The sequence below is a fragment of the Schistocerca gregaria genome, unplaced genomic scaffold (genome assembly GCF_023897955.1).
Source record: "Schistocerca gregaria isolate iqSchGreg1 unplaced genomic scaffold, iqSchGreg1.2 ptg000248l, whole genome shotgun sequence".
Classification (NCBI taxonomy): Eukaryota; Metazoa; Arthropoda; class Insecta; order Orthoptera; family Acrididae; genus Schistocerca; species Schistocerca gregaria.
In genome coordinates this window covers 679513-705670 of record NW_026061757.1, presented here as the reverse complement: position 1 = coordinate 705670, position 26158 = coordinate 679513, and the positions used below count along the sequence as shown (strand labels likewise).

Here is a 26158-nt window from a genome sequence, read left to right as displayed (position 1 = left end):
TCCGATCAACCGCTCGTCCAAGACCTTTGCTGTCTCTGACAGAATTTCAGTATCACCGACGAACATGAAAATTTCATTTATTCTCTCTGAACTCTAAGTCCCATTCTGAATTTTTCTTTGATTACCTTTACCGCATGCACAATGTACAGATCGAATAACATCGGCTATTAGCTACAACCCTATGTCACTACGTTCTCAACCAGTGCTTCCCTTTCATGCCCCTCGACCCATAACTGTGGCCTGATTACCGTACAAGTTTTACATAGCCATAATTACACCGCTGCTACCTCCAGAATTTCAAAGAGTATTCCAGTCAACATTGTCAGAAGCTTTTTCTAAGTCTACAAACGCTATAAATGTAGGTTTGCCTTTCCTTGACCTATTTTGTAAGATAACTCGCAGGCTCGGTATTGAGTTGTGTGTTCCTACATCTCTCCTGAATCCAAAATGATCTTTCCCGCGATCCGCTTCTATCCGTTTTTTCCATTCTTTCGTTAGGAATTCGTGATAGTATTTTGTAGCCGTGACTTATTAAATAGTTAGGTAATACATCTGTTGGCAGCTGCTTTCCTTGGAATTGGAATTATTACATTCTTCTTAAGACTGAGGGTATTGCGCCTGCCTCAAACGTCTTGCTCACCAGATGGAAGAATCAAGGTTGTCAGCAGCTTTGACGAAAAGTCGCTTACTCCCGGAGCCTTGTATCGACTTACGCTTATCAGGTGCTGTGTGAAATTATTCTCTTAATATATCTCCCATCTCATTTTCATCTGTATCATATTCCATTTCTATAATACTGTCTTCAGCTCCTTTATATAGCGCCTCAATATACACCTTCCATCTTCCACCTTTCCCTTCTTTGCTTAGGACTGGTTTTACCTCTGAGCTCAGGGTATTCGTACAGCTGTTTCTCTTTTATTCAAAGACCTCTTTGCCTGTAGAGACTGATGATATACAAATGTAGATGGCTATTAGACTAGATGAAAAACTGTTATTTCATACAAAGACGATGTTTTGACTTACGTTTCTGTTGCAGCAGAAAGGAAGCATACGGTTCGCAAGCATAGTTCAACTGAAAGCCTTCTTCCTGCTACGTGATCTGTCTCACCTCCACGAGGTAAGTAAGAGACTATACAGAATTACTTCGATGCTACAGCTTGCTATATTTCTATAAGTAGGTGCAGCACTGACCACAAGATGCCCAGATTTGGAGGTTGTATACAGTACCTTATTTTTTAAGTCAGTCATTAACGTCGACACGGAGCGGGAGTTTGGAGAATGTATCGTGTTCTAACATTATGAATTACGCCGAAGAGAACGGTCTATTGACACACAACATGGATATAGAAAATATCGTTCTTGTGAAACACAACTGCCACCTTCATCATACGAAATGTTAAGTGCTATTGACAAGGTACTTCAGATTCCGTGTTTCTGGCTTTCCAGAAAGCTTTTAACACTGTGCCACACAAGCGACTTGAAGTGACATTACGTGCTTATGGAATATCGTCTCACTTATGAGACTGGATTCGTGATTTCCTGTCAGAGACGTCACAGTTCGTAGTAACTGACAGAATGTCGTCGAGTAAAACAGAAGCTTCTTCTGGCGTTTACCAATCTAGTGTTACAGGCCCTGTGCTGTTCCTTATTTATATTTAGGAGACAATCTGAACAGCCGTCTTAGGTTGTTTAAAGATGATGTTGCCGTTTATCGTCTAGTAAAGTAATCAGAAGACCAAAGCAAATTTCAAAATGGTTTAGATAATTGGTAATTGACCCTAAATAATGAAATTGTTAGGTCATCCATATGAGTGCTAAAACGAATACGTTTAACTTCGGTTACACGATAAATCAATCAAACCTAAGGCCGTAAATTCAACTAGATACCTAGGAATTACAATTACGAAGAACTTAAATTGAAAATGATACATAGAAAATGTTGTGGGGGAAGGAAAACCAAAAACTCAGTTTTATTCGCAGAACACTTAGAAAACAGATCTACAGCTTACACTAAGTTTGTCCGTCCGTTTTTGTACTGCTGCGTGGACTCCGATCCTTACTACACACAAAAAAAGTTTTGTACCAACCGGTTCCCAGAACTCTGGAAAATAGACGTTGATGACGTTGATTCTGAATATTGTATCATAGACACAGTCCCTTCGACTGTTCAGAGAGGTCACTAAACTAGCCCAAAGCTGCAAACAACCATGCATGAGCAACGATTATTAGACGGAGGGGGTCTGACAGCCAATCAGTTCCAGTCATTCCACCAGGAAGGAGGTACACGGCTTGTGTTGTCTGTAGTTCAACCACGCGTAGACCGTCAATACCGCATTGTTACTTGGTGCCAGGAAGGGCTCTCAACAAGGGCAGTGTTGAGGCATCTCGGAGTGAACCAAAGCGATGTTGTTCGGGCATGGAGGAGATTCAGAATGCCACCATGTTGAATAATGCTTTTCGTGCTGCCACACGACGTTGTGTTAAGGCTACATGATGCAATAGGATACATTATGCGCAACTCCACTCCCGACGGACATGGCGAGATCTATCATTGCAACCACGACACCATGCAGCACGGTACAGATGGGCCCAACAACGTGTCGAACGGACCGCTAAGGATTGGCATCATGTTCTCTTCACCAATGAGTGTCGCATATGCCTTCAACGAGACAGTCGTTGTAGACGTGTTTTGAGGCAACTTGGTCAGTATGAACGCCTTAGACACACTGTCCAGCGAGTGCAGCAAGGTGGAGGTCCCCTGCTGTCTTGGGGTGGGGTTATGTGGCCCGACGTACGACGCTGATGGTCATGGAAGGCGCCGTAATGGCTGTACGATTGTGAATTACGTCCTCCGACCGACAGTGCAACTATATCGGCTGCATATTGGCGAGGCATTTGTCTTCGTGGACGACAATTCGCGCATCCATCTTACAAATCTTGTGAATGGCTTACTTCAGGAAAACGACATCGCTCGACTAGAGTGGCCAACATGTTCTCCTGACATGAACCCTATCGAAAATGCCTGGGATAGATTGAAAAGGGCTGTCTATGAACTACATGACCCACCAACCACTCTGAGGGATCTACGCCAAATCGCCCTTGCGGAGTGGGACAATCTGGACCAACAGTGCCTTGATGAGCTTGTGGATAGTAAACCACGACGAATACAGGCATGCATCAATACAAGAGGACGTGCTACTGGGTATTACAGGCAGCGGTGTGTACTGCAATCTGGACCATCATCTCTGAAGGTCTCGCTGTATGGTGTACAATACGCAGTATGTGGTTTTCATGAGCAATAAAATGGGCGGAATTGACTTTTATATTAATCTCTATTCCAATTTTCTGTAGAGGTTCCGAAACTCTCGGAACCGAGGTGATGCAAAACTTCTTTTGATGTATGTATATTAACGGAGTAATCAATAAATTTCAATGAAGAGCAGCACGTTTCGCATTATACCGAAACAGGGGAAAGGGTCATTGACATGATACAGGATTTGGGGTGGGCTTTATTAAAACAAACGCGTTTTTGTTTCGGCGGAATCTTCTGACGAAATTTCAATCACTAACTTTCTTCTCCGAATGCGAAAATATCTTCTTGACTCCGGCCTTCATATGGAGAAACGATCGTCATAATAAAATAAGGGAAATCATGTCTCGCAGGGTAAGACATAGATGTTCGTTTCTTTCCACGCGCTTTCCGAGATTGGAATAATAGAGAATTACTGTGTAGGTGGTTCAATGCTCTCTGGTAGGCACTTAAATGTGATCCGCAGAGTATCCATGTAGAGGAAGAAATATACTTCTGACACTATCTTAAATTGAATGGTCAGATTAAGTGACGGAAAGGGATGTCCCGTTTTAAGACGTACCGTGGGTGGCGTCCGAATGTCGGCGCTAGAAAATGCGTATGGCGCTAATATAGACACGATATTTGAGCAGTGACAGAGAGGTGTGTAGTGAACATGGCAGGACGTCACGAGATAACCGACTTTGAACGTTTGATGAGAATCGGTGCACTACGCACGGGCCTTAGCGTATCGGCGATTACGCAATAATACAGGTTTCCGAGGTCAGCAGCAACTGGGACGCATCTCCAACATCGCACAGACAATGTTTCAAGACGACCACAAGTGTTTGAAGAACGGACGTCACGTGGTCTCCGCCGATCAATGCGGCGCGATTGACGGTATGATGTGAGCTGAGTCGCCGCCTGTTTGAATGTGGGGCACCAGGAACGCGTTTCTACCAAGGCTGTACACAGAGTTGGTTCGAGGACATTAATCTATTCAAACGACGCCTTACCATTTGCATCCTCCCCCCTCTTCTCCCATTTCCTTCGTACACTTTCACCCGCGTGGTTAGCACACTTCACTCGCATTCCCGGAGGACGACGGTTCGAACCCACCTTCGGCCATCTTGATTTAGGTTTTCCATGATTTCCCTAAATCGCTTAAGGCAAATGCCGGGATGGTTCCTTCGGAAAGGCACGGCCGCTTTCCTTCTGCATCCTTCCATAATCCGAGCTTGAGCTCTGTCTCTAATGACCTCGTTGTCAAAGAGACGTTAAACTCTAATCTGCTTCTCTCCGTCTCCTTCCTCCATTTTCACCCGTGGCACTTTTCGCTGTTAATCGTGACGCTTACTGTATACAACAAGTGTCCCTCTCAGGTAGGCGCCGCCGGCGGCCGCTGCTAATTGTGATGCACTCCGACTTCAGGACACAAGTGGCCCATCGGGACCATCCGACCGCCGTGTCTTCTTCAGATGAGGATGCAGATAGCAGGGGCGTGTGGTCAGCACACCGCTCTCCCGGTCGTTATGATGGTTTTCTTTGACCGGAGCCGCTACTATTGGGTCGAGTAGCTCCTCAGTTGGCATCACGAGGCTGAGTGCATCCCGAAAACGGACAACAGTGCATGGTGGCCCGGACGGTCACCCATCCAAGTGCCGGCCACGTCCGACACCGCTTAACTTCGGTGATCTGACGGGAACCGGTGTATCCACTGCGGCAAGGCTGTTGCCCACTAATTGTGATGCGATTTGCTTAAAATCATTACAGTTGTGACGTTTCTGGTTTCCGTCTCACAAGTGGTTTGCGCCTACTCGTCATCACCGATTTCGTCTAAATTAATGGAATATGCAGGACTTGACCAGAAAACCAGGTGACAGGAGTGGGCGTTCCAGATGGCCAAGCGTTTAGAGAAATTCGCATTTTTGGTGCTGGTCTTGTCTGGTCTGGCGTGAACCGTTTGTATTAGTTTCCAGATACCGGTTGCCGCAATGGAAAGATTACAGGACGGTAATCCGAAGGTTGAGAGTTCGAGTCCTTACTCAGACATTTTTTAATATTTTCAATTTTTACATTATTTACACTGCAAATACTCAGTACACTGTATTTCTTAATATTGCCGTAAAACACTTGAAAAGCATGCAAGGGAAAATTTGTGACATCAATTAAATTTCTAAGAAGGAATCGTATTTACAGCGTCTACGAGCACTCTGCAAAAAACTTTCCTAGAAGGGGCAGTAGTAAAACACACGAAACTTCGTATTCCATTAGTTTTATTTTCACCTTCGAGCAGCGTTACGTGTGGTTTGCTGCAAAGTGTGCGTTGAGAGAGAACATTGCGTGAATGTAAACCAAGTGTGTTTTTTTTTTATGGAAACTTGGAAATGCAGCGTTTATTACTTGTGCTAGATGGCGATGAAATTACCGCTTCATCTGTTTTATGAAGATAGTAATCCCAGCCTGTGTAAATTATCAACCCTAGAATAATGAAAGGATCGGTTTTATACATGAACGTGTCGTGTACTCCTTACAACCCATTCCAGGAAATTTATTTGCGGACTCCTCGTGGATGCTGTAATTTAATCCATTCTTGTACACTTATTTTCAGCCGCAGGTTTCCTTTGTCTTTTCCTTTCATGCATTTTATGAAAATCTTAGTAAACACAATATACTGAGCATTTTCAGTTTATTTGCAGTGTAAATAAGGTATGAAAGTGGAAATATAAAGATTTCTGCTCAGAAACTCGATACCACGACTCTCGGATTACCGTTTCTTACTCTTTTCGCTGCACCAACTGTGGCCTGGAATCCACGCTAACATAAAGGGCTGGACCCTCGCCCTACCCGTTACAAAAATGCTACTTCGTTTAAACGCTTGGACATCGGGAGCTCTAACTTTTTTGACTTTCATTTCTGGCCAAGTCTTTCATATGCCATTACTTTAGACGGTGATGACGAGCAGGCGCGATCCCCTTGTCAACTTAGCGTCCCAAGCGGCAGCTCACGTAGCTTGGGTCTTCAACCGGCTCTCTGACTGTACGGAGACGATTGCACCACGCGGTCTTCTGTGACCTATGACCGAACATCACATCCAGTCCGAGAGAAAAGAAAGATAGTGATTGTTAGTAGCATATGACAAGCTGTACAGTGTCTGTGATAAACCATAGTGCTACTTGATAAAGATGAAACTAGTTGGTAACAGAAGCAAAAGCTTTGCAGTGAATAAGAGATGTTTGAGCTGTTTGAGAAGTAAATGTGAATATGTGGTTACGGTCCACCACTGACTTTTGTATGAAATACTGCTGAATGGAATGAACAGTCCAATGAGTATACAATATGGACTGAGAGCAAATCGAAGAAAGACGAAAGTAATAAGAAGCAGGAGAAATGAGAACAGCGAGTAACTTAAGACACAGATTGATGATGACGAAGTAGTTGAAGTTAAGGAATTCTGCTACCTGAGCAGCAGAATAACCAATGACGAACAGAGCAAGGAGTACTTCAAAAGCAGACTAGCAATGGCAAGAAGGCCATTGAGCCGATCTGCGGCTCGCGTTGGTGCTGTTTGTAGGTTTCCATCCTTTGTTGGAGGCCAGACCGTATCGTTTAGTGGGCATAGTTCCGGTTGGTTGTCTTCTTCTCTTCTTGACTGGCGCCAGTCGTTTCGCTAGCGTTGCCTGTCCGCTAGTGACAGCAGCGGCGGTTATCGATATGTATTAACTGTGGCCCTATCTTTGGGGCGACGTCGTTGTTTTTCCGGATCGTGTGAGTGTGCGACCGAGCGAGGTGGCGCAGTGGTTAGCACACTGGACTCGCACTCGGAAGGACGACGGTTCAATCCCGCGTCCGGCAATCCTGATTTAGGTTTTCCAAATGTCCAACGTGTATGGCGAACATTACACGCTCATAACTTGTACCCATTTCACATGCAGTTTAATAGTCATGTATGGCTGCAGTAAAATCCACACCCTATAGTGGAAACTAATTACGACGTTTGTTTTCCGATCAATATTTGATGTGGAATGATCGATAACACATTGATAGATCCAGTCATTTTAGAAGAGCGAATGACGGGACAGAATGACTTGCCATTTTTTTGGAAAATTATTTTGTTGAACGCCTAGAGGGCAGTGTGCATCCTGCATGACGGAGCTCCTCCACATTTTACTAGATATCCGAGGGAACACCTCAACCGCACTTGACCTAATCGCTGGATTCGTCGTTAACTTGGGCATCAAGATCGTGTGATCTTGTTTATGGGGTTGGATGATGTGTGAGGTGTACGAACGAAAGTTGAACTGCTTGGTCGCATCGTATACTCTGCTGTCGTCATTATGGAACCTGAGGAGGCACTCGTCATGTCCTCCCAATAGTGCACAAATGGGTTGAAATTAATTGTGGACTGTGCAACGCAGTGGTGTAAGGTTTACGATAATATTATAGGTAAATGTGCTAAAAATACCTACTTTTCAATTGATTCTTTATAAAAAGCATGTTGTAATGTTTACTAGCTGTTGCACATGTTCACGAGTATAAGTGACAGTGAATCGAATAAAACAGAATGTACTTTACATTTGGTTCACCATGGAAGCCATTCGGAATGGGGCATATGTCCATACGATTTTTTTTACTTCAAATGATCGTTCCTGGTTCTTGCAATATCCGCGAATACTGACAGTTCCTCCTAGGATACCTTGCATAGACCATGGATTAATTCTGGGCCCTATAATATCTGACAGTAATAGAAGAGTTTATATTTCAGGTACACTTGTACTTACGTATTTTTTTTATATTTTTTAGTCATCAATCTTCTGTCTGGTTTGACAGGGCCAACTACGAATTTCTAACATTTTCATCCCAGAGTAGCACTTGCAACCTACGTCCTTCATTATCTGATGAATGTATTCCAATCTCTGCCAGTTTTTATCTCTTCGGCTCCCTCTAGCACCATGGAACTCATTCTCTGATGTATTATCAGATGTCCTGTCGTCCTGTCCCTTCTACTTCTCAGCATCTTCCACATATTCCTTTCCTCTCCGATACTGCACAGAACGTCCTCATTCCTTACCTTATCAGCCCACTTAATTTTCCACATTCGTCTGCAGAACCATATCTCAAACGCTTCGATTCTCTTCTGTTCCGGTCTTCCCACAGTCCGTGTTTCATTACCATACAATCCTGTACTCTAGAAGTTCATTCTCAGAAATTTCTTCCTCAGATTAAAGCCGATATTTGATATTAGTTGACTTCTCTTGCGCAGGGATGGCTGCGACCTCATAGTCAAGGGAGGGCAGGGTTCGGTTATTGTTGGTTGCCTTTTACAGTTACACACAATTTATTTTAAACTAGTAACTCCACACTCAACAATAAATAAAATACCAACGTCATTAATGAAGGAATAAACAACTGTTCAAATATTAGCGTTTTCGGTGAGCTACAGTTTAGCAAATCACCATTAAATACAGATACAACAGATAATGTTTTGGAAAACAAGCCACTGTGATCTGGGCAAAGGGCTTACACGCCAGGAATGACAATAAATTAAGTATGATTTAAAACTCGCAGCAAATTACAAATTACAGGTATTGAAATATTAAAGGCAAATCACCACAAACACAGCAGAAGGCATCAGACGCCAGGAATTGCAGCAAATAAGATTCTAAGGGTTAGTGCGTAAATAGCAGAATTTTAAGGCAAATGACCACAATCACGGCTGAAGGCCTTTCATTCCAGGAACGGCAACAATATAAAAAATTTACAAACCTGCTGTAAAACAGCAAATACAGTAGCAAAGCTTAATTAAAAAAACAAGCAACTCATTACCAAACGGGTGAAATAAGATGATGGTAAACTTGGTAACACAAGGGGCCACAGACGGTGCTCCAGGAATCGACTTCTGAGAAGGTCCGGCATCAAACACTTTCGCGAGCGATGATATAGGAAGCCAAGAGTTGCATTCACTTCACAAGATGGTAACTCACACTAGTGGTAGTCTAACGAATGACTAATGATACTATTGCTGAAGCTACCTGACGTCCGATAAACCAAATGCAACAATGGAACAATACGCCAAAGCCGGAACCAGCGGTCTGTACTACGTCCCCAGAATACTGTGTTTAGAGCGCCCGGAACGAGAAGGAACCACTACCACCAGAGCGGAAAGCACTCCACTCGCTGCTCTTCGCCTCGGTGACACTACGAGCAGCAACACGAACCTAAGTCAGTGGAAGTTTCTCTACTTGGATTGAGATGCACTCATCTTAAGGCTTGCTGGATCCGGTTTACGACGAGGTCGTGCATCCTCAAGACCACAGATCTTCCACTCGGCAGTCCAAGCGTGCGACCCAGCGATCCCAGCGTGTTCTGGCACTGCGCGGACAAGTGTGCTCCTCAGTCCACAGCCGAAGTCGCATACTCACACGTTGGGGGCGTTGTTTTGGGGGAAAGGGACCAAACTACGAGGTCATCGGTCTCATTGGATTAGGGAAGGACGGGGAAGGAAGTCGGCCGTGCCCTTTCAAAAGAACCATCCCGGAATTTGCCTGGAGCGATTTAGGGTAAGTGCAGAAAGGCGTCGTGTGCTGATAGGGGACTGCGCTGCACCAGATGAACTATGTGTTGTTGCACCTGCTTAGGTTGTTGAACGCCATGTTCAGAAGAAAAGTACAAACTTGGAAGGATACCTGTTTCACTCGATGTGCTGAAAACTCTGGTAAACACTCTACGACCAGGAACTCGCTGTACAGGAAAGCGCGAGCGGTATTCTTTGACAGCAGCAGGAACACTACCATCACAGAAGCAGTAAACATACACCACAGCTGCATATTCGTCATTAGCGAGGGTGTGTGCGATGTTAATCAGCGCGTGTACAGGGAGTTAACCGATGCTTCTGGCTGATAATCTCTTAATGCCTCGCACTACTGCACTCACAACACACGACGGACAACTACGCGTCTAACGGGCTAAATCGCAGAAAGACGCCCCGAGCAAAGAGACTCAAAGCAGTGACGGAAGTTGCACTAGAATTAAACTTCAGAGAGATCGGGTGGGTAAGATACGAGTACGTGCTGAAAATAAATGCCTAAATTTTTTCTATTCTCAGTAACAGTTGAGTTATCATATGTCATGCGTTTTATTAGATAGACTCTCCTAGTTTGCTGAGCCAATACACAATATTCTGCCGCTATAGGTCTAGGAATTGTAGTGTGCAGCACAGCTGTGTGAAGCTGAACTCTATGGGTGAGTGAGAAACAGCGTGCTGTAATCGGGTTTATGAACACAAAAAAACGAACCTCCAACTGAAATCATAGAAGAATGAAAGCTGTATACTGTGATGACTGTACCGACATCTGTAATGTGATAACCTCAAGGTTTGTGACATAGCTTGGAGTGCTTCCAAAACTTAAAAACCACCTTCGAAGACTTCACTTTGATAGTGATCAATCGATACAAGCAGAGGTGAGCTTTTGGCTCCAACAACAAAGTGAAACACTCTACAGTGATGGTATCAACAACTGGTGGCTCATTGGGAAATTTTAAAAATTTGTGGTAAGTTCCCATTGGATCGCCTGCCGGACTGGCCGAGTGGTTCTAGGCGCTACAGTGGAGCCGCGCGACAACTACGGTCGGAGGTTCGCATCCTGCCTCGGGCATGGATGTGTGTGATGTCCTTAGCTTAGTTAGGTTTAAGTAGTTCTAAGTTCTAGGGGACTGATGACCTCAGATGTTAAGTCCCATAGTGCTCAGAGCCATTTGAACCGTCCTATTGGATGAAACTAGGCTCACAAACTATTTAATATATCTTAAACTATGGACAACGCACACACACCGAAGCCCGACGGAAGACTCGAACCTACGACTGGAGGAGCCGCGCGAACCGTGATAAGGCGCCTAGGACCGCACAGCTACCCCGCGCGTCTCTAGTTGGGAATAATGTGTTCGTCGCCAATGTGACTACGTTGACAAACAAATATGTATACATACAGAATATATATGAAAAATGTAAATAAATTTTGTTTTATTTAAGGATTTCCACACAAAAAAATAGGAGTCATTAATTCTCAGCACATCCTCGTACATACCTGCATGCCACTAGGCCAAATACAAATTTACATTAAATGTATTTTATCTCAGAAACCATTGGGAGTAGGGCTTATATGCAAGTTAACTTTCTCTTCAAATGAGCGTTTCTGCCATATTCCTCAATATTCAATATTCCCCCTGTGACAACCTTTACCACCAACAATACAATACTATTTCGGATGCTATATATTTAGAGTACCCCCGTCGTAAGCAGCCATCAGTACTAATAAGATCTGCCGCCGACATTATTTCCCGGCATTTCTTAACTATCGAATCCCTGAATGATTTTGTCGTGGCAGCGGTGTTTGCGGCACAATAAAGACCCGCAGTGCTACAGTGTTCAGCAGCGTCTGTCTTACTGGGCTGTGAAAGCCAGGTGTGGTGATCACGTATCACGTGTCTTTCATATATTATGCGTGTGGTCTGAGGAATGCAGGATTTCCACAATGACAAAAGAAGATTAGTTTAACATAAAGGTTTTTAGGATACTGTCTAATTTAAATTAAATGTAACTCACTTGTCGGGGAAAAACCTGATCTTGTAAACCTTACAATCTGTGTCTTCATCTACATCCACACGAATACACTGCAAATCACAATTAAGTGCCTGGCCGTGGGTTCATTGAAAGCCTGCAAGCTATTTCTTTACCGTTCCAGTCTCGAATAGCGCGCGGGAAAACGAATGCTTAAATATTTCTCTGCGAGCTCTGATTTCTCTTATTTTTTTGGTTTAAAATTATTCAAATGGCTCTGAGCACTATGGGACTTAACATCTATGGTCATCAGTCCCCTAGAACTTAGAACTACTTAAACCTAACTAACCTAAGAACATCACACAACACCCAGTTATCACGAGGCAGAGAAACTCCCTGACCCCGCCGGGAATCGAACCCGGGAACCCGGGCGTGGGAAGCAAGAACGCTGCCGCATGACGACGAGCTGGTGGCTCTTATTTCATTTTGACGATCATTTATCCCTATGCAGGTGGACACCAACAGGTTATTTTCACACTCTCAATGGAAGGATGGAAAATAATTGACTGAAATTTCATGGGAAGATCCAGCCGCAACGAAAAACTCCTTCGTTTTAATGATTGTCACCACAACTCGCGTATCATATCCGTGGAACTCTCTCCCCTATTTCGCAATAATACAAAACTAGCTGCACTTCTTTGAACTTTTTCGATGTCCTCCGTCTATCCTATCTGACGAAGATTGAACACCGCACAGAAACACTCCAGTGGAGGGCGGACGAGCATAGTGTAAGCGGTCTTATTAGTAGCCATTTTGCATTTTCTAAGTATTCTGTGAATAAATCGCATCTTTGGTTTACTTTCCCCACAACATTATCTATGCGAACGTTGCGGTTTAAGTTATTTGTAACTGTAATCCCTAAGAATTTAGTTGATTGTACAGTGATTAGATTTGTTTGATTTAGCGGATACCTTTTGGTATTCACTTGGCTGACTTCATACTTTTCATTATTTACTGTCATACTTACCTTGTCTACATCATTCAGCAGTTCGTTTTGTACATCTTTTAACATTTCAAGAATAACTATATCATCTGCAAATAGTCTAAGAGGGCTGCTCAGATTGTCTCATAAGTCGTTTATGTAGATCAAGAACAGCACAGGGCCTATAACACTTCCTTTAGGGAACGCCGAATATAGTTTCTGTTTTTCTCAATGTCTTTCCGTCAATAACTACGAACTGTGACCTTTCTGATAGGGACTCACAAATCCAGTCACCTGATTTGATCTACATCGCTTGTGAGGAACGATGTCAAAAACCTTCTGGAAAACTTCTGGAATGTGGAATCAATTTGATGTCCCCTGTCGATAGCACTCGTTGCTTCGTGGGAATAAAGAGCTAGTTGTGTTTAACAAATGGTTCAAATGGCTCTGAGCATTATGGGACTTAACATCTGTGGTCATCAGTCCCCTAGAACCTAGAACTACTTAAACCTAACTAACCTAAGGACATCACACACATCCATGGCCGAGGCAGGATTCGAACCTGCGACCATAGCGGCCACGCGGTTCCAGACTGAAGTGCCTAGAACCGACTGGCTGCGTTTAACAAGGACGATGTATTTTGAATCCGTGTTGGCGATTTGTCAATAAATAATTTTCTTCGAGATAATTCATAATGTTCCTTCACACCATATCTTCCAACATCCTGCTGCAAATAGACGTTAGTGATGTAGGTCTGTAATTCAGTGGATCACTCCTATTTGCTTTCTTGGGTACTGGTGTAGGTTATTCTACTTTCCAGTCTTTCGGCGAGTGACCGGTGGTGTATGATTGCTACGTATGGACACATTGTATCAACATACTTGGAAAGGAACCTGACTAGTGTAAGTCTGAGGCGGAGGCCTTGCCTTTATTAAGTCAGTTAAGCTTCTTTGCTACACCGAGGATACCTACTTCTAAGTTACGCATATTGTCAGTAGTTTTTGGTTAGAATTCTGGAAAATTTACATTGTCCTCTTTGGAGAAGTATTTCGGAAAACTGTGTTTACTAACTCTGATTTAATGGCACTGTCATCGTTACCATCACCATTTGTATCGCAAGCAGTGAAAGTACTGATGCGTCGTGCCGCTGGTGTATTTTACATACGACCAGAACCGCTTCGGCTTTGCTCACAGACTTAGAGACAGAGTTCGTTGAGGAAGCAGCTCGCATAGAAATTCGCACTAAATTTCGAACTTCTGTAAAACTTTGACAGTGTTGCGAATTTTTCGCCCTTTTACATTCGCCATGCTTCTTTCGTTTTCAGTAAGTATACTGACCTGTTTTACGTATCATGTGGAGGTCAGTATCATTTCTTATTTATTTATTATACATCTCTCAGCTGCCGACGATACTATTTCTCTGAATACAAATCATATCTGGTCTATACTCACATAGACCGGAAGAAGTGGAGACACTTACGAAGCCGTCAAGCGAATTTTTATGTTTTTTTATAGGTATATTTTGCGTTTATTTTGGTGGGTTTGGATGCTACAGTAAAAAGTGTCGCTAAAATGAACTTGTGGTCACAGATCCCGTATCCGTCATGATGCTCCCCATCTGTTCAGACATATTTGTTGCTAATAGTTCAAGAATGTTTTCGCACCCATTTACGTTTCCAGTGCGCTCCTGAACCAAATTCTTAAAATAACTTTCTGAGAAAACATACAGTACCATTTCGAACAACGTCTTATGCCTTCCGTGGACTTTAAACATGTATTTTCGCCTAAATATTGAGGTTAGATTGAAATCACCATCAACTATAATTGTATGAGTGAGGTTCCTGTTTGAAATGAGTCAAGCTTTCTATGAACTGTTCAGCAACTATCAACTGAGTCGGCGGTCGGTAAAAGGACCAGTTACTAAATATTCTGGTTGTCAAGTACAACCTGTACCCATACTAATTCATACCAACTATGTTTCAATTTCAACACAAGGTAAACTATGTCTGATAGTAATAAAGACTGCAACACCAAATGTATTTAATCTATCCTTACTGCACACAGTCAGGTCCTTCCTACAGATTTCAGCAGAACTTATTTCAGGCCGTAGCCGCTTTCCGTACCAATAACGATTTGAGCTTCAGTGTTTTCTGTCAATACTTGGAGCTCTTGTTCTTTTCCAACACAGCTACGACAATTGACAATTATAATAACGATTGTTTCTAGGTCTGCCTTCGTCCTGTGTTTGTCCTACACTCTTGTAGACTGAAGAGCTCTACGTAGTTTCCCAAGTCCCTCTAACCTAAGAACCCGCCCAGTCCCCACCACATAGCCCCCGCCTCACTCGTAGCCGCCTCCTCTGTGTAGTAGACCCCTGACATATTAAGCAGAACCGGGAACCCTACCATTCTATGCCGCAAGTCGCGGAATCTGCAGTATTCATGGCACAGAACCGTCTGAGCCTATGAGTCATCCCCTCCACCCGGTTCCGTATCGATGGACCACAGTTCTGTCTATGATGCTACAGATGTTAATACCGACATGAGCCATCACCAGCAGGTGTCTGTACCATGAGCACTTCGAGGCCTCTGGAAACACCTGTTCCATATCTGGAATGACTCCTCCCAGTATGTCCTCAAAGTCCCCACTGAAATCATTCCCTCCTTGGCAGCCATATCCTTAAGAGACCCTCTTAAGCGTCTAACTTTGCAGTCGTCAGCTAACAGTAATTCCAGCCTCTGTGAATGTCCAGACCTTGTGGGCCGAGAGGCTTCCTTTGGAACTGGGTGAGTGAATCCACCTGGCTCAGGATCTTTGTGAGCCACAAATAGCGGTCAATTCTGTTCGACTGACGAACTGGGGAAGTCCTCCGATCAGTCCCTCGGAAGTCTTTTGCTGTCTGCTACACGTTGGACCCATCTCCCACTTGTTCACTGGTGAGGGTCAATTTCAGTGCGGCATATCTGACCTGCTGAACGTACCGTGGATCCCACGTCCGGCCGACCATTGCCGACAGCCTCAAGTTGCGTGACTGAAACCAACACCACCTTGAGGTGCGAGGGAAGGGTCACCAGCTCAGCTCGCATCTGTTTTAAGAAGTTAATAAAATGCGGAAGTGTGGGAAAATACGCAAACATGCATCAAATACAGGTGATTAAACTAAATAGCACATAGGAAATATAGAATAAATCGTTTCTAATGAGAAGCTGCGTCGACAGCTACTGCTGTAACGAAGGCAGCCACTCAGCTGACGGATCTAACTGCTACAAGTGGCTCTTCAATCACAAAACAAACGCCTTGCGCTATGCAAACAGTGGCAGTATGCACTGCGCAGCAAATGAAACGTGGGACTCTGCCTGATAAATACAGAAAAATGCACAGAGGAAATAGAATAAGCCGCTTCCTTAGGCCTACACACTACTTAACCTAAATTAAACTAACGTACGCTAAGGACAACACACACACACACACACACACACACACACACACACACACACACACATACACACAAACACCCATGCCTGAGGGAGGACTCGAACCTCGGACGGAGTAGGGGGGGGGGGGGGCGCGAACCATAGCAAGGCGCGTCAAACCAGGCGGCTACGCCGCACGGATTCGAATGAGAAGCTGCATTAATCCACAGAAAGGAACGGCCACTCGACCACTTTTGTGGCTGGTAACGTTTACTACTCACCAAAACCACGGTAATCTGACGTGGAGACACCCATTTTGGTTCAACAGTGATCGTGGTGCACCAACTCCTTCACCAGGCTGTTCCTGTCAGGCACAACATGTCGCCAATGCATCAGTAGTTGAAGGGCGTCCGTGGTCTGTGAAGCTCTGTGGAAGCTAGACACCTGTGAATACGGTGGCGGATTAATGGCACCGGAATGCTTCAACGACCCATTCACTTTTTGATTGACGAAAACGTCTAGAAATTGTAGGCAGCCACTTTCTTTAACCTCCACCTGGTGGACCAGAGTTCGAAGGACGCCAATGGTTTGTGATGGGTGATGCTAGCGAGACAGCTTGGATACGAATCCGCATGTGTGGGCTTACGGTAAACGGAATGTCCTACGAACCAACACACTTTCCGATAGACTAAGATGATTCGAAATGCTAGCCACCATCTTCCGTTCCATCATAAATGTAATATTGCTGTGTATTGAATTAACATGTTTTAAAAATCGTAACGGTACTTCCTCACAGTTTAGACACGCTACAAAGGTATCATCTACTGACCGGCAGAATACATTTGGTTTACGTTCCGCCGGATAGAGTGGCCTCTCTTCAACGTCTAACGTACATTCTTTTGCTACCAGAGGGGATGTTGGACTACAACGGCATCACTGGTCTGTATATTCAGTGTTGAATAAAAAGTAATCTGAGAATAAGGCACGACGCAACAATGCTGTTATACTAGAGTTAAACTTCGGTCCTTGATAGTAATGAATGAGACAACATCAATGTTTACTGATATGTCAGATCCACTGAGTGATAGAGACTTCGGCCATTTAATAAAGTCTGCACAATAGTTAGGTGATGCGGGGATTCGCCGACAAAATGTCTCGGTAATGATACAAGACGCTTTGCTAAGTCGTAAGTCGGTGCACCCATACTTCCCACAATGGGTCGTAATAGTAGACCTTCCTGTTGATTTGTTTCGGGTGACCATATAACCTGCGTGTAATAGAGATATTCTGTAACTTCTTGTGGCAGAAAAGAAGAATTTAACAACGCCAACGTTTTCCTTTCAACCTTACGTGTGGCTGCAGTACAGGGGAGTTTGTCCTTATCCGCTGAAAAGACCACAGTGGAAGAATCGTCTCCCAGTTTGTGCCTTGTGGCCCGTTCTATGGAGCAAGAATTAAATTTTGAAACGTCCCGTTACAAAAATTATGAATTACTGTGCTGGTAAACTTCTATGTTATTTGATACAAAGACAGCTGAGCAAATCTCAACTACTAAAGGCACTAACTACTGCTGATAGGCATAGTTAGCAAATGAAAGTTAACGTTAATAGTGTTCAAAAGTCATGTATATATATATATATATATATCCCCATGATCCATAGACCTTGCCGATGGTGGGGAGGCTTGCGTGCCTCAACGATGCAGATAGCCGTACCGTAGGTGCAACCACAACAGAGGGGTATCCGTTGAGAGGCCAGACAAACGTGTGGTTCCTGATGAGGAGCAGCAGCCTTTTCAGTAGTTGCAGGGGCAACAGTCTGGATGATTGACTGATCTGGCCCTGCAACAATAACCAAAACGGCCTTTCTGTGCTAGTACTGCGAACCGCTGAAACCAAAGGAAAACTACGGCCGTAATTTTTCCCGAGGGCATGCAGCTTTACTGTATGATTAAATGATGATGGCGTCCTCTTGGGTAAAATATTCCGGAGGTAAAATAGTCCCCCATTCGGATCTCCGGGCGGGGGCTACTCAAGAGGACGTCGTTATCAGGAGAAAGAAAACTGGCGTTCTACGGATCGGAGCGTGGAATGTCAGATCCCTTAATCGGGTAGGTAGGTTATAAAATTTAAAAAGGTAAATGGATAGGTTCAAGTTAGATGTAGTGGGAATTAGTGAAGTTCGGTGGCAGGAGGAAAAAGACTTTTGGTCAATGAATACAGGGTTATAAATGCAAAATCAAACAGGGGTAATGCAGGAGTAGGTTTAATAATGAATAAAAAAATAGGAGTGCGGGTAAGCTACTACCAGCAGCATAGTTAACGCATTATTGTGGCCAAGATAGACACGAAGCCCATGCCTACTACAGTAGTACAAGTTTATATGCCAACTAGCTCTGCAGAGTATGAAGAAATTGATGAAATGTATGATGAGATAAAAGAAATTGCTCAGGTAGTGAAGGGAGACAAAAATTTAATAGTCATGGGTGACTGGAATTCGGGAGTAGGAAAAGGGAGAGAAGGAAACATAGTGGGTGAATATGGATTGGGGGAGAGAAATGAAAGAGTTAGCCATTTGGTAGAACTGTGCTCAGAGCATAACTTAATCATAGCTAACACTTGGTTCAAGAATCATGAAAGAAGGTTGTATACATACACTCCTGGAAATGGAAAAAAGAACACATTGACACCGGCGTATGAGACCCACCATACTTGCTCCGGACACTGCGAGAGGGCTGTACAAGCAATGATCACACGCACGGCACAGCGGACACACCAGGAACCGCGGTGTTGGCCGTCGAATGGCGCTAGCTAGGCACCATTTGGCAACCGCCGCCGTCAGTGTCAACCAGTTTACCGTGGCATACGGAGCTCCATCGCAGTCTTTAACACTGGTAGCATGCCGCGACAGCGTGGACGTGAACCTTATGTGCAGTTGACGGACTTTGAGCGAGGGCGTATAGTGGGCATTCGGGAGGCCGGGTGGACGTACCGCCGAATTGCTCAACACGTGGGGCGTGAGGTCTCCACAGTACATCGATGTTGTCGCCAGTGGTCGGCGGAAGGTGCACGTGCCCGTCGACCTGGGACCGGACCGCAGCGACGCACGGATGCACGCCAAGACCGTAGGATCCTACGCAGTGCCGTAGGGGACCGCACCGCCACTTCCCAGCAAATTAGGGACGCTGTCGCTCCTGGGGTATCGGCGAGGACCATTCGCAACCGTCTCCATCAAGTTGGGCTACGGTCCCGCACACCGTTAGGCCGTCTTCCGCTCACGCCCCAACATCGTGCAGCCCGCCTCCAGTGGTGTCGCGACAGGCGTGAATGGAGGGACGAATGGAGACGTGTCGTCTTCAGCGATGAGAGTCGCTTCTGCCTTGGTGCCAATGATGGTCGTATGCGTGTTTGGCGCCGTGCAGGTGAGCGCCACAATCAGGACTGCATACGTCCGACGCACACAGGGCCAACACCCGGCATCATGGTGTGGGGAGCGATCTCCTACACTGGCCGTACACCTCTGGTGGTCGTCGAGGGGACACTGAATAGTGCACGGTACATCCAAACCATCATCGAACCCATCGTTCTACCATTCCTAGACCGGCAAGGGAACTTGCTGTTCCAACAGGACAATGCACGTCCGCATGTATCCCGTGCCACCCAACGTGCTCTAGAAGGTGTAAGTCAACTACCCTGGCCAGCAAGATCTCCGGATCTGTCCCCCATTGAGCATGTTTGGGTCTGGATGAAGCGTCGTCTCACGCGGTCTGCACGTCCAGTACGAACGCTGGTCTAAGTGAGGCGCCAGGTGGAAATGGCATGGCAAGCCGTTCCACAGGACTACATCCAGCATCTCTACGATCGTCTCCATGGGAGAATAGCAGCCTGGATTGCTGCGAAAGGTGGATATACACTGTACTAGTGCCGACATTGTCCATGCACTGTTGCCTGTGTCTATGTGCCTGTGGTTCTGTCAGTGTGATCATGTGATGTATCTGACCCCAGGAATGTGTCAATAAAGTTTCCCCTTCCTGGGACAATGAATTTACGGTGTTCTTATTTCAATTTCCAGGAGTGTAGAAGAACCCTGGAGATGCTAGAAGGTTTCAGATAGATTATATAATGGTAAGACAGAGATATAGGAACCAGGATTTAAATTGTAACACATTTCCAGGGGCGGATGTGGACTCTGACCACAATCTATTGGTTATGAACTGTAGATTAAAACTGAAGAAACTGGAAAAAGTTGGGAAGTTAAGAAGATGGGACCTGGATAAACTGAAAGAACCAGAGGTTGTACAGAGTTTCAGGGAGAGCATAAGGGAACAATTGACAGGAATGGGGAAAGAAATACAGTAGAAGAAAAATGGGTATCTTTGAGGAATGAAATAGTGAAGGCAGCAGAGGATCAAGTAGGTAAAAAGACGAGGGCTAGTAGAAATTCTTGGGTAAAAGAAGAGATACTGAATGTAATTGATGAAAGGAGAAAATATAAAAAATGCAGTAAGTGTAGCAGGCAAAAAGGAATACAAACGGCTCAAAAATGAGATCGACAGGAAGTGCAAAATTGCTAAGCAGGGATGGCTAGAGGACAAATGTAAGGATGTAGAGGCTTATCTCGTGAGGGGTAAGATAGATTCTGCTTACAGGAAAATTAAAGAGACCTTTGGAGAAAAGAGAGCCACTTGCATGAATATCGAGAGCTCAGATGGAAACCCAGTCCTAAGCAAAGAAGGAAAAGCAGAGTGGTGGAAGGAGAATATAAAGGGACTGACAGGGGCGATATTCTTGAGGCCAATATTATGGAAATGAAAGAGGAGGTAGATAAAGATGAAATGGGAGATACGATACTACGTGAGGAGTTTGACAGAGCACTGAAAGACCTAAGTCGAAACAAGGCCCCGGGAGTAGACAACATTCCAATAGAACTACTGACAGCCTTGGGAGAGCCGGTTCTGACAAAACTCTACCATCTGGTGAGCAAGATGTATAAGACAGGCGAAATACCTTCAGACTTCAAGAAGAATATAATAATTCCAATCCAAAAGAAAGCAGGTGTTCACAGATGTGAAAATTACCCAACTATTAGTTTAATATGTCACAGGTGCAAAGTACTAACGCGAATTCTTTACAGACGAATGGAAAAACTGGTAGATGCCGACCTCGGGGAAGATCAGTTTGGATTCCGTAGAAATGTTGGAACACGTCAGGTAATACGGACCCTACGACTTATTTTGGAAGCTAGATTAAGAAAAGACAAACCTACATTTCGAGCATTTGTAGACTTAGAGAAAGCTTTTGACAATGTTGACTGGAATACTCTCTTTCAAATACTGAAAGTGGCAGGTGTAAAATACAGGGAGCGAAAGGCTATTTACAATTTGTACAGAAACCAAATGGAAGTTATACGAGTCGAGGGGTATGAAAGGGAAGCAGTAGTTGGGAAGGGAGTGAGACAGGGTTGTAGCCTCTCCCCGATGCTATTCAATCTGTATATTGAGCAACCAGTAAAGGAAACAAAACAAAAGTTCGGAGTAGGTATTAAAATCCATGGAGAAGAAATAAAAACTTTGAGGTTCGCCGATGACATTGTAATTCTGTCAGAGACAGCAAAGGACTTGGAAGAGCAGTTGAACGGAATGGACAGTGTCTTGAAGGAAGGATATAAGATGAACATCAACAAAAGCAAAACGAGGATAATGGAATGTACTCGAATTAAGTAGGGTGATGTTAAGGGAATTAGATTAGGAAATGAGACACTTAAAGTAGTAAAGGTGTTTTGCTATTTGGGGAGCAAAATAACTGATGATGGTCGAAGTACAGAGGATATAAAATGTAGACTGTCAATGGCAAGGAAAGCGTTTCTGAAGAAGAGAAATTTGTTAATATCGAGTATAGATTTAAGTGTCAGGAAGTCGTTTCTGAAAGTATTTGTATGGAGTGTAGCCATGTTTGGAAGTGAAACATGGATGGTAAATAGTTTAGACAAGAAGAGAATAGAAGCTTTCGAAATGTGGTGCTACAGAAGAATGCTGAAGTTTAGATGGGTAGATCACATAACTAATGAGGAAGTATTGAATAGAATTGGGGAAAAGAGGAGTTTGTGGCACAACTTGACAAGAAGAAGGGACCGGTTGGTAGGACATGTTCTGAGGCATCAAGGGATCACCAATTTAGTACTGGAGGGTAGCGTGGAGGGTAAAAAGGATGTAGGCTGCAGTAGGTACTGGGAGATGAAGATGCTTGCACAGGATAGAGTAGCATGGAGAGCTGCATATAGTTAAGGCTCACCGGCCATTTGGCCATCTTGTTCTGTGCGGATACACAAACAGTGCTCGAAATCTTACGGGAATCGGCGGTAAAGATGCGAGTAATGAGTGTGATGGGAACGGGCATTATGAATATAGTGCAGGACAATAAGTCGTGAATGTAGGTCTCACGGGAGGCGAGCCATAGATAAGTCCTTGTAGTCGCATTATCCTCTGTGTCCTCGGCAGTTCAGATGGTTCAGTCTGCTTTCGCCGGTGAGCGGCGAGGACGTCTTGTTTACGTACCGTCCGCAGAGTCGCGAGCGCCCGTAGTTTGCTTACTTCCTCGCCGCAGCTAATACTCGCGTCGGTTGACATTGAGTCGCCATGGCTCATTCGTACAGAAAAGCTACCATCAAGATCAGCTTCCAACCCGACTACGCTCGACCACGAGCCTTTGAAGTCGAACGATTCATCCGTGACGAAGTTCAAATACCAACACAGCACATCATAGGTATTCACCTATCCATGACAAGTAGCGTCGCTTACGTCAAGATGGTCGATGACGAGTTATGTCACGCAGTTGTGAACAGATGCGCGAACACTCTAAAGTTCAAACACTCCGATGGTCACATCGGAGAGGTTACTGTTGACCACGCTGGGCTAGGATTACGCACACTAAGATTCTTCGAACTCCCTTTCGAAGTGCCACCGGATGTAGTTACCTCAGCTTTCCGCCCTTCTGGGACGGCAATTAGCCACGTGGTCGAAAGATGGAACACTTCGAGATGTACCAGGTCCTCAACGGCGTGCGACAAGGTGGCTGTCGAGCAGTTGTAATGTAAGACGGACAACCTCGTACTAGTTCTGGTTGCGGCCAGGAGGGTCATGTGCGTTCGGCGGGTTACACGAATTACATTACATGACACAGCACCACCTCCTATTCTCACGGCCCTCACCCTCAATTACGCAGGGGTGACACGATCGACCGTCATGACAGACGACACAGCACTTGGAAGACAGGAAGCGTTAGAATGCACATCTGTCGCCAGTCCAGGATTTACCAACAACATTACGGTTGTAAATAGGCTGTTTAGGTTTTTTTATTGGTAACGCCGCCGCCACGTAGCGCTCTGTATAAAAATCACTGGCTGTCCCGTGTGCAGTCTGTGGCTGGTTTGCATTGTTGACTGCCATTGTAGTGTTGGGCAGCGGCAGCTGGATGCTAACAGCGCGTAGCGTTGCGCAGTTGGAGATGAGCCGCCAGCAGTGGTGGACGTGGGGAGAGAGATGCCGGAGTTTTGAAATTTGTAAGAATTGGTGTCATGAACTGATATATATATATATTATGACTATAAAGGTAAATACATTGTTTGTTCTCTATTAAAATTTTTCATTTGCTAACTGTGCCTATCAGTAGTTAGTGACTTCCGTAGTTTGAATCTTTTAGTTAGCTGGCAGTAGTGGCGCTCGCTGTATTGCAGTAGGTCGAGTAATGAAGATTTTTGTGAGGTAAGTGACTTGTGAAACATATAGGTTAATGTTAGTCAGGGCCATTCTCTTGTAGGGATTATTGAAAGTCAGATTGCGTTGCGCTAAAAAAACTATTGTGTGTCAGTTTAAGCACAGTCATGTACAATTGTTCTAAGGGGACGTTTCATATGTCGACCCTTAGCCAAGGATACCTCACTGGAATCTTCTGATTTTTTCTTGTAGTTTGTGTAGTTAGTGTAGCCTTTGTTTATTGCTAGCGCGTAATCATAGAGAGAATTTCCTTTGTAGTTGCAGTCTTTCATTGTTGTACAGTAAAACAGTCGTGGCATGCATGTAGATTTGCACCAAGTATTTCGCAGCTTCGCTTTCAATTAACTAGATATTATTTTCAGTGCTATGTTAATGTGTTCTCTTATTTTTTGCTCTTCAAATTGTGCTTTTATGTGTTATCGTGTGAAATATTGTGACAATAATGGCGTGTGAAAAACGTAACACTAGGCTCCAAAGTAAACTGAGAAATAATAGTGACGACGAGCGTCGCTTATCAGCACCAATGTGTAGTGAATTAACAGACAATCGAAGTAGTAATTTGGTAATTGTGCATAGGGAAATGGAGCGGGCGGCAAATAATGGTGTAGACAATGAAACAAGTAGTGAACAGGGAACAATTATCGATCGATCAGTCGGCAACAGCTCACCTCAGGAATCCGAAATGACAGAACACAATATTGCAAATACTGTAGACTTAGGTTATGGGTCCTCAGTTTTCTCAAATGAGTCAAGACACATTTTCTGCCTGTCAAAATGTAAATGTTGCTGGTGAAAATGCACTGTCAAAAAGCATAGAAAAACAGATTCCAGACACTAATACATTATCATTGCAATTAATGCAACAAATGGAACAAAATCAGAAACAAATGGGGCAAAATCTTCAAAAGTTAGACACAATGAACAAAATCAGAGACAAACACAGCAAAAGCTTCAAAAGTTAGACACAATGGAACATAATCTTCAAAAGTTAGACACAATGGAACAAAATCAGAGACAAACAGAGCGAAAGCTTCAAAAGTTAGACACAATGGAACAAAATCTTCGGAAGTTAGACATCACACTTGAACAAACACGTGAAGATTTAACTACTGAGTTACATAACATTGAATCGAAATGTCAAAAAATCTGTAATGACGTAAAAACACAAATTTGTGAGCATTTTCAACCTATTTTTTCGCGGCATGAAAACGCATTACAGAATCACGAAGCAGCCATAAAAGAATTGCAAACTGTTGTTCGTGAAAATCACGACACCTTGCAAGCTAAAATGGACTCAGTTGCATCCACCGATTCGGTTACGCAACTTGCAAGAACTCAGGAAAACTTAAAGGACACAGTAGATATGATTTCAACACAAATGGACACTCTGAAATTTGGTTCAGAAAAACATACTGAGGAAATAAGTACACTATCGGAGAAAGTAGTCGAACTTTCGGATCAGTTCATTAACTTATCTGCAGAGGTAGATGATGATCTGAATGACACAGAAGAGTGCGAACAAATTAGGAAATTCAAACAAAATCAGAATCAAATTAATACGCAACACCAAAGAGATATCCGGCAAGTACAAGATCAGCTGACACAGGTAATACAAGAATTGCGTATTTCAGAGGACACTCGCGCTCCAACACGGGAAGAGGGACTTAAAAATGCGGAAAAGCCACAAAATAATAACACAGGGCATTTCGGAAAGCATGAAAGAAATCGGCAAGGTGCATCGAATTTTGAGATGGAACCGCCGACACGACGTAACAATGACCGATATGCTACCCGCCGACACAATGATTTTGACTATAAGCTGTTCATTACTGCACGTAAATTCAAAACATTTAAGAATTCTGACAACGACATTCATCCACAAGCGTGGCTCCATCAATTCTCCTATTGTTTTCCTCCCAACTGGTCATTAGAGCACAGATTAGAATTTATGTGTGGCTACTTGGAGAATGAACCAGCTGTAAGAATGCGATCGGTCATTCACGATTGTCACAGAGAAGGAGAATTTTATCATGCCTTCCTCTCAGCATATTGGTCTCAAGCTACACAAGACCGAGTAAAACATAGCATCATAAAGATGAAACATTTCAAACAATCTGAATTTTCCAGTCTTGTCAAATATTTTGAAG

At 44.1% G+C, this 26158-nt stretch overlaps 1 protein-coding gene and 1 pseudogene across 1 annotated transcript in view; one reads left to right on the top strand and one right to left on the bottom strand.

Moving 5' to 3' along the window:
- The window catches only part of LOC126305103 (rab effector Noc2-like), an 817922-nt gene that overhangs the window by 114368 nt on the left and 677396 nt on the right, over positions 1-26158 (top strand). Inside the window, exon 2 of the mRNA XM_049992015.1 lies at positions 1037-1117. The gene's annotated coding sequence lies outside the window, so the exon portion shown is untranslated. The remainder of the gene's footprint in view (positions 1-1036; positions 1118-26158) is intronic.
- Positions 4908-5025, bottom strand: LOC126305105 (5S ribosomal RNA; annotated as a pseudogene).